Source organism: Gopherus evgoodei, chromosome 5, assembly GCF_007399415.2.
Source record: "Gopherus evgoodei ecotype Sinaloan lineage chromosome 5, rGopEvg1_v1.p, whole genome shotgun sequence".
NCBI classification, from domain to species: domain Eukaryota; kingdom Metazoa; phylum Chordata; order Testudines; family Testudinidae; genus Gopherus; species Gopherus evgoodei.
Genome location: NC_044326.1, coordinates 116349739 through 116362378, shown reverse-complemented (window position 1 = coordinate 116362378; position 12640 = coordinate 116349739). Strand labels below are relative to the sequence as shown.

At 44.9% G+C, this 12640-nt stretch overlaps 1 protein-coding gene across 1 annotated transcript in view; it reads right to left on the bottom strand.

The window, feature by feature from the left end:
• Positions 1-12640, bottom strand: part of ALPK1 (alpha kinase 1) — an 84961-nt gene extending 72321 nt beyond the window's left edge. Inside the window, exon 1 of the mRNA XM_030564711.1 lies at positions 12541-12640. The gene's annotated coding sequence lies outside the window, so the exon portion shown is untranslated. The remainder of the gene's footprint in view (positions 1-12540) is intronic.

The following is a 12640-nucleotide window of genomic DNA, read 5'->3' as shown; positions in this document are numbered from 1 at the left end:
TGGAGTCAGAGTCTTGTTTATCAGTGTGACTGAGGAATAAGCCCTGTTATTAATGCTCAGCTAAGACAATAGTTTCATACATCTCAAAGCCAACCCATCTTATTAAATCTCCCAAAGAGATATTATCAGTTATGAGCGCACATGGTACTGGGCAAAGAGGAAAGAAAACTCAGTCCTTACTCAAGCAGTGGAACCAGCTAAATCCAAACCCTTGTTTTCTTAGGCAAACTAATTACACTTCAGCGGTTGTGCTTCACCTCTAGTTCATGCATACTTTCACCTTTCCATGTTCTCTGTATGTATAAATATCTCCTGTCTGTTTGTTCCATTCTATGCATCTGAAGAAGTGAGCTGTAGCCCACGAAAGCTTATGCTGAAATAAATTTGTTAGTCTCTAAGGCTTGGTCTACACTACGCGTTTAAACAGATTTTAGCAGCATTAAACCAATTTAACGCTGTACCCGTCAACACTACGAGGCCCTTTATATCGATATAAAGGGCTCTTTAAATCGGTTTCTGTACTCCTCCCGATGAGAAGAGTAGTGCTAAAATCGGTATTACCATATCGGATTAGGGTTAGTGTGGCCGCAAATCGACGGTATTAGCCTCTGGACGGTATCCCACAGTGCACCACTGTGACCGCTCTGGACAGCAATCTGAACTCGGATGCAGTGGCCAGGTAAACAGGAAAAGCCCCGTGAAATTTTGATTTTCATTTCCTGTTTGCCCAGCGTGGAGCTCTGATCAGCACGGGTGGCAATGCAGTCCCAAATCCAAAAAGAGCTCCAGCATGGACCGTACGGGAGATACTGGATCTGATCGCTGTATGGGGAAACAAATCTGTTCTATCAGAGCTCCATTACAGAAGAAGAAATGCCAAAGCGTTTGAAAAAAAAATTCTACAGGCAACACAGTGCTGCGTGACAAGCGTAATGGGAAGCCAGAGACTCAAATGGATGCTCATGGAGGGAGGGAGGGGGTACTGAGGACTTCAGCTATCCCACAGTCCCCAGCAGTCTCCGAAAAGTATTTGCATTCTTGGCTGAGCTCCCAATGCCTGTAGGTTCAAACACATTGTCCGGCGTGGTTCAGGGAATAGCTTGTCAATTTACTCCTCCCCACACGTGAAAGAAAAGGGAAAGAAATAGTTTCTTGACTTCTTTCAATGTCACCCTATGCCTACTGAATGCTGCTGGTAGACGCGATGCTGCAGCAGTGAAGAGCAGTATCTGCTCCTCTCCCCTCCCTGGTGGCAGACAGTACAATATGACCGATATCCGTTGTCACCATCAGCCCATAAGTGCTCCTGGCTGGCCTCAGGTGAGGTCGGCCGGGGGCACCTGGGCAAAAATAGGAACGATTCCTGGTCATTCCCAGTAGATGGGATAGAACGGCTGGTAACCGTCCTCATCATAGCAACTGGGGGCTGAGCTCCATCAGCCCCCTCTCTTTCCTGTGTAAAGAAAAGATTCTGTACTGCCTGGACTATCATAGTAGCAGGATTCTGGGCTCCTCTCCTCCACATGGCTTGATGTCCTGCCTGGACTGTCATAGCACCGGGAGGCTGCCTCCCCCTCATTTTATCTCACTAACAAGTCACTGTTTCTTATTCCTGCATTCTTTATAACTTCATGACACAAATGGGGGTGACACTGCCACGGTAGCCCAGGAAGGTTGAGGGAGGAGGGAAGCAACGGGTGGGGTTGTTGCAGGGGCATCCCCCGTGAATGGCATGTAGCTCATCATTTCTGCGGGATCTGACACGGAGCAGCTGTGCTCTGATACACTGGTTCTCTAGTGCACTTGCCCCATATTCTAGGCAGGACTGACTCTACTTTTAGAAACCATAAAGGAGGGATTGACTCGGGGAGTCATTCCCAGTTTTGCCTTTGCGCCCCGGCCGATCTCAGCCAGGGGCACCCATGATAGCAGCAGACAGTACAGAAGGACAGATAACCGTCATCTCATTGCCAATTTACATTGGCAGCAAATGGTACAGAACAACTGGTAACTGTCTCTGCTATCATGCAAAAGCAAATGAATGCTGCTATGTAGCTCTGGAGTATCGCCTCTGTCCGCGGCATCCAGTACACATATGGTAACTGTATAAAAAAAAAAAGCTGAACAGGCTCCATGGTTGCCGTGCTATGGAATCTGCCAGGGCAATCCTGGGGAAAAGGGCGCGAAATGATTGTCTGCCGTTGCTTTCCCGGAGGAAGGAATGACTGACGACATTTACCCAGAACCACCCGCGACAATGATTTTTGCCCCATCAGCGACTGGGCTCTCAACCCAGAATTTCTTTTTGCGGATACAGACTAACACGGCTGCTACTCTGAAACCTCTAGTTCAGTTGCTCTCAGTTCACCACACAAACATGGTTGCTGGTGCAGCCAGTATTCTTTTGCAGGAGTATAATGGCCATTTTGAAAATGTATGAACTTTGCACCCACTGGTTGAACTAAGTGAAATCTGAAAGGGAACTGGAGATTTAGTGCTCAGTGGCTCAGAGGTGTCAGGTCTGAGGTGGACACATGCTTACCTATCTGCCAGCAGAAATTTGGGCAGTCAGGGGACTTTACCTGTGAAAACATGGGCATTTGGGAGCTTAGGCACCTATAGAGTTACACAGCAGCCGCTCGGGGATTTTGAGACTACACTACATAACTGCCAGTTGGGCGCCCAAGTCCCCATTTCTATCCAGAGAAGCCAATAGATGTGACTTGTTGCAATTATAATTATTGTAAGCGAGTGTTGCAAAATCTTGATGTTCGAGAAGGGAAGTTTCTCTTTTGAAATTACATTACTTATCCTAGTAATTTTTTTGTTTAGCAAAAGCACATCATCACTATTAGTGCCCTCACTTTAAAACGGTATCATGGACACAGAAAGGGTTCAAAGAAATGCAAACGGACTGAATAAGGGATTTGAAAATAAGATCACGAGGAAAAGTTAAGGAAGCTTATTTCGCTTAGTCTCAAGAGAACGTGTGGGTGTGGACACAACAGGGAAGATGCAGGGATGCCATGTTCAGGGGCTTCATCTTTAGTAGCCTACAGGAAAGAGGGCTGCACCATGTACACAAGCAATACACACTATAAAGATGTGAATTTTAATATGCACCAATGTGTGGTGCACACAATGGCCCATGCAGATCCTATTGGCACACACTAAAAGTCCCTTAGTACATGCAGCAGGTTCATCATGGGCTGTTAGTGTGCAATACATTGGTGTGCTTTAGAATTCACACCCTTGTAGTGCACACTGCTGCATCATTTAGGCAAGTCTGTAGGAATCTGATAAATGTGAGTCCCCCTTCCTGCCTGATTTGAGTGGTGAAAGTGAGAAGCAGCTTTCTCTCCTGATTATCCTCTTCCATGCTAGACCCCTTCTAGTCCTTCCCTAAACTCCTAAACCCTGCATGTACCTTGATTATAATTATATATCTCTACACTGGATTTATCTTCCATTAAGGAAAACACATTTTCAGACCTAAACAAGTTGACAGTGACTGTACAACACCTGTGGTACCAAAACTGTGACTATGACTACACTCGGGAGCTTATGGGGTGCAGCTGCACTGTAGCAGTTGTGCCACTGTAAGTTTTCTACTGTAGATGCTCTAAGCCAATGGGCGAGAGCTCCCCCGTTGACTTAATTAATCCACGCAGGGGTGGCTCTAGCTTTAATGTCGCCCGAAGCATGGCAGTCAGGCTAGCCTGCGGGAGGTCCGCCGGTCCCATGGCTTTGGCGTACCCACCGCTGAATTACCGCTGAATCCGCAGGACCAGCGGACCTCCCACAGGCAAGCCACCGAAGGCTGCCTGACTGCCGCCCTCACAGGGACCAGCAGGGCAGCCCCCGTGGCTTGCCAGCACTGAATCCACCCCCAATGAGCAGAAGTAAAGAGCTTCTCCTGCTGACCTAGCACTGTCCCCACTGGTGCTTAGGTCAGTGTAATGTCACTTGGAGTGGTCGCAAGTGACAGTTATACCAACGTTAGTAGTAGTGTAGACACAGCCGGTGCTTTTTTTCCAATGTAGTTGGAGGCTCTGTGGCAAAGCACGTTTTGTTGATCTGAATAAACAAGGCTGAACAGTCACCTAATACCTGCTTTTGAGCAACGGGCTATGCCCAAATAACGAATGAACGTTCTGTATATATATAACCTGTGCCCAATACGAATACCTACTTGTGCAGATATTTATTCAGATTTTATAATTAAATGCAGATTTATTATTTCTAAGAATAAAAGTTAATAGTACGGTAGAGGTGACAATTGTGAGTGGGGGCACAAGATAGTGGGTTGGGGGCACAATTTTTAACCCATTCCCTGCAAAGAAAATTATATAAACCCTGGCAGAAATCTGCAGGGCACATGACTCTGTGTGACCCCCTCATGTATCACCTTCCAAGTTACTTTGTGCAGTGATATTAGCAATACTGTCCTCAGAGCAAATGATCAGGCACGTCCCAGAACTTCTCTCTAATGAGGGCCTTTTTCTACCATTGACCTCAGTGATTTGCGAATAGCTTCAAAATTTGCCCTTGACTTCAATGGGTGCAGGACTCAGGTCCTAGAGCATCCTAAGATGCTAAATTCCTGACAGAATAGTTCTGGTCACTGCTTAATTTCTGTCAGGCTGAGTCCTGCCCAGGAGCGGCGCCAGGGTTTCTGACACCCTAGGTGGATGGCCATTTCGCTGCCCCCCACGGCCCCGGTGGACCTACCGCAGTAATGCCGGCGGATGGTCCGCTGCTGGAAGGCTCCGGTGGACCTGCCGCCGTGATGCCGGTGGGCGGTCCGCTGGTCTAAAGGCTACGGTGGACCTGGGCAGGTCCACCAGAGCCTTTAGACCAGCGCACCGTCCGCCGAAATGACTGCGGCAGCTCCACCGGAGCCTTTCCAGCAGCGGACCGTCTGCCGGCATTACTGCAGTAGGTCCACCGGACCCACGTGCCACCCCCCCCGGCAAAATAGCGCCCCCCAAAAATTCTGGTGCCTTAGGCCATTGCCTAGGTCGCCTAAATGGTAGCGCCGGCCCTGGTCCTGCCACCTCTAGGCTTGGCAGTTCATAGCCCCACCACCTCTAGGCTTGTCGCATCAATTATGAATGTAAAAAAAATTGCTTGAGCACCAGCAGTCCTTTCATTACAAATTATGCATTGGTTCAGTCATGTGTTCTCTTTGAACCCAGAAGATTACTGGCAAGGATCACAGAAAACCTATGTGAGGTCCCACTATTTTAATAAGACAGTTCAAGGATAATTAACAGAAGATATCATTAATTTATATCTTTCATTCTGCAATACCCAGTCTGAATCAAATAAACACTGTGTTTGGTCCATTACTCAAAATTACTTTTCTGATCTAACGTGCTCCTGTTTTCATCCATACAAATCTTGAGTGTGTGCTTCCCTTCAGAGTTCCTACTTTTAGGATATTTTGTATCAGTAGCACCTTATGGCCCCAACTAAGATCAGGGCCCTACAACGTGAGGCCCCGTTCAAATACATATTAAGAAACAGTCCCTGTCCCAACACCTTAGTCTACATAGACAAGGCAGACAGGAGTGTGGGGAAACAGAAGCACAGAAGGTGAAGTGACTTGTCCAAGGTCACACAGCTGGTCAGTCGCCATGCTGGTCAGATCATCTGACTCCCAGTCCAGTACCCACTGGGCTACAGTGTCTAGCTATCCAAAATTTTGCCATTCAGCATTTATTTGCAGTCCCACTTTTCAGCTAAGGAAAGTCGGAAGCTACAGCGATCCAACAGCAAAGTTAATATGCGAAAGAAATGCACTCTAACAATCCAAACAACTGTATTATTGCAAGTATCAGAGGGGTAGCCGTGTTAGCCTGGATCTATAAAAAGCGACAAAAAAAGAGTCCTGTGGCACCTTCTAGACTAACAGACGTATTGGAGCATGAGCTTTCGTGAGTGAATGCCCACTTCCTCAGACGCACTGAATATTCACATCTGACGAAGTGGGTATTCACCCATGAAAACTTATACTCCAATACATCCGTTAGTCTATAAGGTGTCACAGGACTCTTCGTTATATTATTGACACTATCCTAAAAGCATGAACTCTGGGCCTGACTCTCCTCTCACTTACAGTGTAAATCAGGAGTAACTTCACTGGAGGCAATAGAGTTCCACCAGTGTAAAATTGGTGTGGAGGAGAGGAGAATTAGACCCAGTTGCTATTGTGTGTGGAACCCATTCCTTAGACACTTTAAAAGCCACTACCTGGTCAATAAAGATTCTTTAACCTCACATTAACTACCCTTTCCTAGAAAAATCCTCCTACACCCAAGTGCTTATCAAATAATAAACAGATGAATGATGGGAAGATAAAACAGGTTACCGGACTGATACTCACCTGACTATAGATACCAGTATCTTAATGATAGCACGTAATGTGATTCCAGAAGATGATCATTCCTTATTATTACCAAACATCAGAGTTCTTGTAAGTTAGTTCTGTTTCAGGAAATGAGAGGCAGGCAAGAGACATGAAAAAACAGCATAGACGATAACAGCACACATAAAAGTTGCACAACTGTGGGGTTTTTCCAACCACAGCAGCCTCAGCGTCAGTCTGTAACAAGATACTTTTTGAAAGAAGAACACACCCATATAAGACTGCTGCACTAAAAAGGCATTCTGGGATATGTATGACTGAGAGATGATTTCTTTTCACTTTGTTTCCAGTATATCCTTTTCAGGATTATCACATTAAAAGCAACAGCACTAAGATCTAAAATTCTCTCTGAAGTAAGGCTTTAAAAAAAAATACAAGCAAAAAACTGCATACAGCAAATAGTTACATCACAAGAATTGTTTTAAATGAGCACAAGCTGCATACCTAGCCAAATGTACCTAAAGCAATGAAACACTTCTGTACACCACAGGAAGTAATATATTTAACATCCATGGTATGGAATTTGTTTATTTATATTAATCTAAGTATATGTTTTATAATATTGTAGTATTTATTCAGATGGAGTCAAATCCTGCAAAGTTTACTCAGGCATAACATCCATTGATTTCAACAGGAATATTACAAAGGTATAGATTACAAGATTTGGCACACAGATATCATATTGTCACATACATAGTATGAGAGATGCAGGGTTGTCTAGTAGTTAAGGCTGGAATTTATTCCCTACTCTGCAACTCACTCACTGTGTGATCTTGTGAAAGTAACTTACAGTAACCAAGGTACAGAGAAGTATCTGTAATTAATACCTACTCATTTTTGTAATAAGCTTGGAAACCATTGGATGAAAGATGCTATAACTGAACTTTTATTATGCAAGTAAGTTTGCATCAGGACTCGAAATAAACATATTATTTTCGACTGAACATGGATTGCCAGCCAAGAAAGGATTTTTCTTCTCTAATAGTCAGTGAACTTTGATCAGACTCAGCATTTGCTTCTTAAAACATAAGAAAAATTATTTTTATTCTCTGTTGGCAAATAACTTAATTAAGCTGTAAGTATAAAACCAAACAACCCAACCAGCCAAACAAACCTAAATGTTTCCCTAACAAGCAGAATCGTTACAATATAAACACTCTGAAGGGTGGCGGGTCTTTCTGTATAGAAGAATTACAAAACAAATATGTTTTCCTTGATGTAATAACTTTACGATGGAGCATTTCTCTGTGTCCAAATCATTGCAGAGGTGACACTGGAGTGTCAAAGAACGGGCCAGTTCTGAATACTTTTGACAGCAGGGATTCAATACTGGGCATGTGGGCCAGTGACTAGGATACACTGTTAGGAGCGCAGTTGGAGGTGACCTGAGCACAAGAAGACTGGGCTTAGTCTTTGGCTCATAGATTGAACTCTAAAGGACAGCAATATGTTCTAGATCTTGTCTGGAACCTCAGTGAAGTGAAAGCACATTGGAGAAAACCTCACGTGAAGGTCTGAGCATGGTGTGATTGCTGAAAGTTGCACATAATTAAGGACACAAATATCTATTTGTAAGCTAAGAACTGAAGAGAGTTTCCCTTTTCTGTGTTAGATCATATTAGGGTAACATTTACAAATTTTACTTATCACATTAATTCATATGATTCTAATATGTACTGGTATAAATACATCTACTTTATGTTTTACACAAAGGGTAGGCAACCTATAGCATGTGTGCCGAAGGCGGCACGCGAGCTGATTTTCTGTGGCACTCACACTGCCTGGGTCCTGGCCACCGGTCCGGAGAGCTCTGCATTTTAATTTAATTTAATTTTAAATGAAGCTTCTTAAACATTTTTCAAACCTTATTTACTTTACATAACAATAGTTTAGTTATATACTATAGACTTATAGAAAGAGACCTTCTAAAAATGTTAAAATATGTTACTGGCACCAAAATCTTAAATTAGAGTGAATAAATGAAGACTCGGCACATCACTTCTGAAAGGTTGCCGACCCCTGTTTTACACAATCAGCTGGGAGTATTGCTTGCATAGTCCAATTTTGTCTGTCTTTGAGACAAGCTATTAAAGAAAGTGGTACAACTAAAAAATTCAGTGCCCTAAGCAGACAACCAAAGTAGTTGTCAGTTATGGTAAACAACAAATTGAATGTAGAAATCCTTCTAACCTCACGAATTATGGACAAATCCAGTCCTTGAGGGAGAAGTTTGAGACAATCCTACAAATACATATAAAGAAAACTGGATAAGACTCTATACATATTTCAGGTTCTAAGCTCAAATCTAGTGGTTACCAGGGTTCCAGCAAAACTGCTTGCTAGTATTATGAATGAAGAGACACTAAGCACCTGTAAATGAAAATGCTTTAGAAAAATTGCCATTTGAAATTAATTTCTGCACACTCACTTCCAGTCCCAAAGTGGGTTGTTTCCCCCACTCACTGTAAAGTTTAGTACAATTTTGTTTGTCTGTTTTTGAATTATCCCAGGATTTGAAGATGTGATTTCCACATTTTTAAAGACTTGTTCAGTAATTCCTTTGTGACTGGAGATCAACATTAGTTTTGTTTTAAACTTGAAATGGATGTAGTCCAAAGTAGCTTGTGTGCTTTACTAAGTGATACTGATTGAAGACTAGATACTACAAAATGAACGTGGGAAGATTGAAAACTGTACAGAGAGCCTAATTCTGCCTTCATCATGCGCCCTACACTCAGACATATGCACATGTGTGTTTACAGATGCTCTCATTTTTTTAACTTCCACCCCCACAGGGCCTTAAAGTCAGAACAGTGTTTAATGCAACAGTAGACTGCGATTCTGAACCTACAGATGTCAAGGAATTCGGATATTTGTTGCAATAAATATTATTCAGTCATGCTGAACATATGGTATTTACTATAAAATCAAAGCTACCACCATAATGAGTAATACAAAAGGCTTTACTTATGAAAGAGGATATGCAATGATTGTTGTGGAAATATAATTTTGGTTTTTACTGACTTTATGGGTGTGATGGGTTCCCCCTGGGTGCCACCTGGAACTGGGGCGCCACTGAGCCCTCTGACCCACCAGCCTGGGCTCCCTCTCACACTGTGCTGCTGTGACAAGCTGCAGACCTGCTCCCGGGCTTATACTTCCACCAGCATTCACAAGCAGGGACACACCCAACCGTAGTTACCTGCAGGCTCTGACCAGCTACTGCATGAACCAACAGTAGAGAGGCTACAGCCAAAATAACCGGTTTCCCAGCCTAAGTCCCCAGAGCTGTACTGTCCTGCCCTGGTCTAAATCCCAACCAGTATGAATTTATTATCCAGTTTGTCTTCCCCTCAATGTGCGGAGGAAATTCAACAGCCCCTCTGAGCTAGGATTCCTGAGCACTTCACTGCAAACACACTCGTTTAGATTAAAACATAAAATAAATGTATTAACTACAAAATATAGATTTTAAGTGATTATAAGTGGTAGCAAACAGATCAAAGCAGATTACTTAGTAAGTAAACAAAAACGCAAACTAAGCTGATCATACTAGATAAACTGCTAATTCATATCCAGTCTCTCACCCTGAGAGATGGTACAAGCAGAAAACAGATTCTTGAGGGACAAGCTACACTTGCTTTACAGCTTGGAATCCCCAGGTCTTTCATACACAGGCTAGAAATCCCTTTAGCCTGGGTCCAGCACTTCCCTCAGTTCAGTCTTTGTTCCATAGGTGTTTCCAGGAATCTTCTTGTGTTGGGAGTGAAGACCAACAGATGATGTCATTCTCTGCCTTAGATAGCTTTAGCATACGGAGGGAAAAGGGTTCCCTCCGTATGCGAAACTCAGCTTATGGAAAAACACTGACATCCCAAGATGGATCATATGGCCTGGTTACATACCTTTGCATACCTTGCTGAGTCCATGGCAGCCATTACTTACAGACTGCAGCGTTCACAGGATGGCTCACCAGGTGATGGATAAGCTTCTCCTGAGGCCTACTGTTTTCCCTAATGGATTATTACCCTGAACAGGCCCTTCTTCACCCACTATCTAGACTGAAAGCATCATGCCTAGTGGGCATCACCCAGGTATAACTACATTTGAAATACAGATGCATAGCCAATATTCATAACGTCAGTGTGACGGTGCGCGGCCGGGGCTGGACCCTCCCTGGGGAGGAGGGGAGCCGCACTGCCTCACTATGCGTCGCCGGAGGGCCTCTGCCCTCGAGGTTGAGCGGTCAACAGTTCGGGCAGCTCGGACCCTGTAGGTAGGACCGAACACGGGCACAGTCAAAGGGGGCCCAGCTCTTGGTTTGGGCAGGGCACCAAACCCACAGGTACCCTAGCTCAGACCCTTGTGACTCAGGGGCTGAGCGACAACCACCGTGGATGGCCTCCTCAGGCCAGGGAAGGGGGAGTCTGCCACCCTTGAAGGGGCAGCAGAGGGAACGCAGGCCCTCCCACTCCACTGTGTTCCAGCCCGGGGCCCTATCAGCGGTTAACGCCGTTAACGGTCAGTGAGGAATCCTGACCGAAACACACTGACATGGGTTCCAGCATACTTGCAGTCTGACTGGGGTCAGCTGCCCCCGGGCTACTTCCTATTTCCCCCTCTGGTCCTACCTGATCGGGGCCATCAGTCCCTGGGAAGCTTAGTAGCATGGGCTCCTCCCAGCCAGGGCTGGGCGATAGATCCGGTAGTACCTCAGGAAAGTCCGGCCAGGCCTGGTCCGGGGGTTCCTCGGGGTAGTAGCAGGGACGGGGCAGCTCCGGCAGCTCCTCATCGTAGCAGGCGTGGGGCAGCTCTGGCAGCTCCTCAGCACAGCGGGGGAGTTCTGGCCAGTCAGGGCAACAGCCCTGGGCCTCCACAGCTCCCCAGTCAGGAGCACTCTCTAGCAGGTCCACTCCCGATGGCAGCAGGGCTCCCACTGAGGGCTGAAGGCCTGCTTTTATACTTTCGGGGTGCCTCCTGACCCTCTGAGGGGCGGGACTACTGCTCAGTGGCCCTGCCCCTTTTGCCATCTGACGGGGCTCGACCCTCTCTGGGGAGGAGGGGAGCCGCACTGCCTCGCTACAGTCAGATACAAATATGATACAAGCATACATATAGGATAATCATATTCAGCAGACCATAACTTTTCCAGTGACATCTTACATTACCCATCTTGCATAAAATGCATCATTATACTACAGTCATATCATAGTAATATCACTATGAAGAATAAGGGGTGCAGTGTCACAATGGGTTTATGATCTTAACCATAAAGTTTCATTAACAAAGATTCCTCCTTCTCCTCCTCCTCAGTGAACAGTCCTGTGGAGCAGTGTCCTGTCTCACATTGCATTGCTAAATGTACAGGTCTTTGGTTAATTTAGTTGGGTAGTTCATTTGAAGTAACCTGCCCAGTTTTCAATTTACTTCCGATTTTAAAATGTAAATGGATAGCTTATTAACAATGACATTTATTCTGCATACCACATTATAAGCAGATATTTTGTTTGTTTCCAAATAAAGTCTAGTGGTGAAGGGTGGTTAATAACTGGGGAAAAATACACTTGAGAACTAGTGAAGTGTCTTTCAGCGGCTTACATGCAAAAGGGTGTTCAAAAGCAATTAACTGATCATTTGACTCAGTCTGTTTTGCTATTAGAAATATAACTTTACAATTTTCTACAAGATGGATCAATTTTAATTACTATGATTATGTGGTCATTGCCATTGTGGGAATGTAGTCTCAGGCACTATACCTGCCCTGACTCCTCCCTGGCAGTTTCTGGGAGCTTTTCCACTCATTTTCGTTTTTATTAAAATGTTTCTCAGTCCGTTGCTGTGTGAAACGCCACAACCCCAGCAAAGAAAACTGACCGACTGTACGAGTGGACAAAACAAACGGCAGAATCAGCCACACACAAATGCTAAAGGCGCAAAGAAAACACAGCGACACAATAACAGGGAAATACATTGGTGTAATGCCTTTCAGAGCCGGCCATCAACAGGAGTTATTCACAGCGATCAGAGGGTCAGACCATAGCCTGTTTTAAAGTTGCTGCCTTCCCTCCCTTTAATTATCCGAATTGCTGACCGCTGGGCTGGGCACTTACATTATACTCGCCGAAGAGAAGCCGTCAGTCTGGGGGAGCTGTGTTGGTGGCTGCTACAAGTGAAGCGGGAAGCCCTGGCGCTGCGAACTACAAGTCCCAT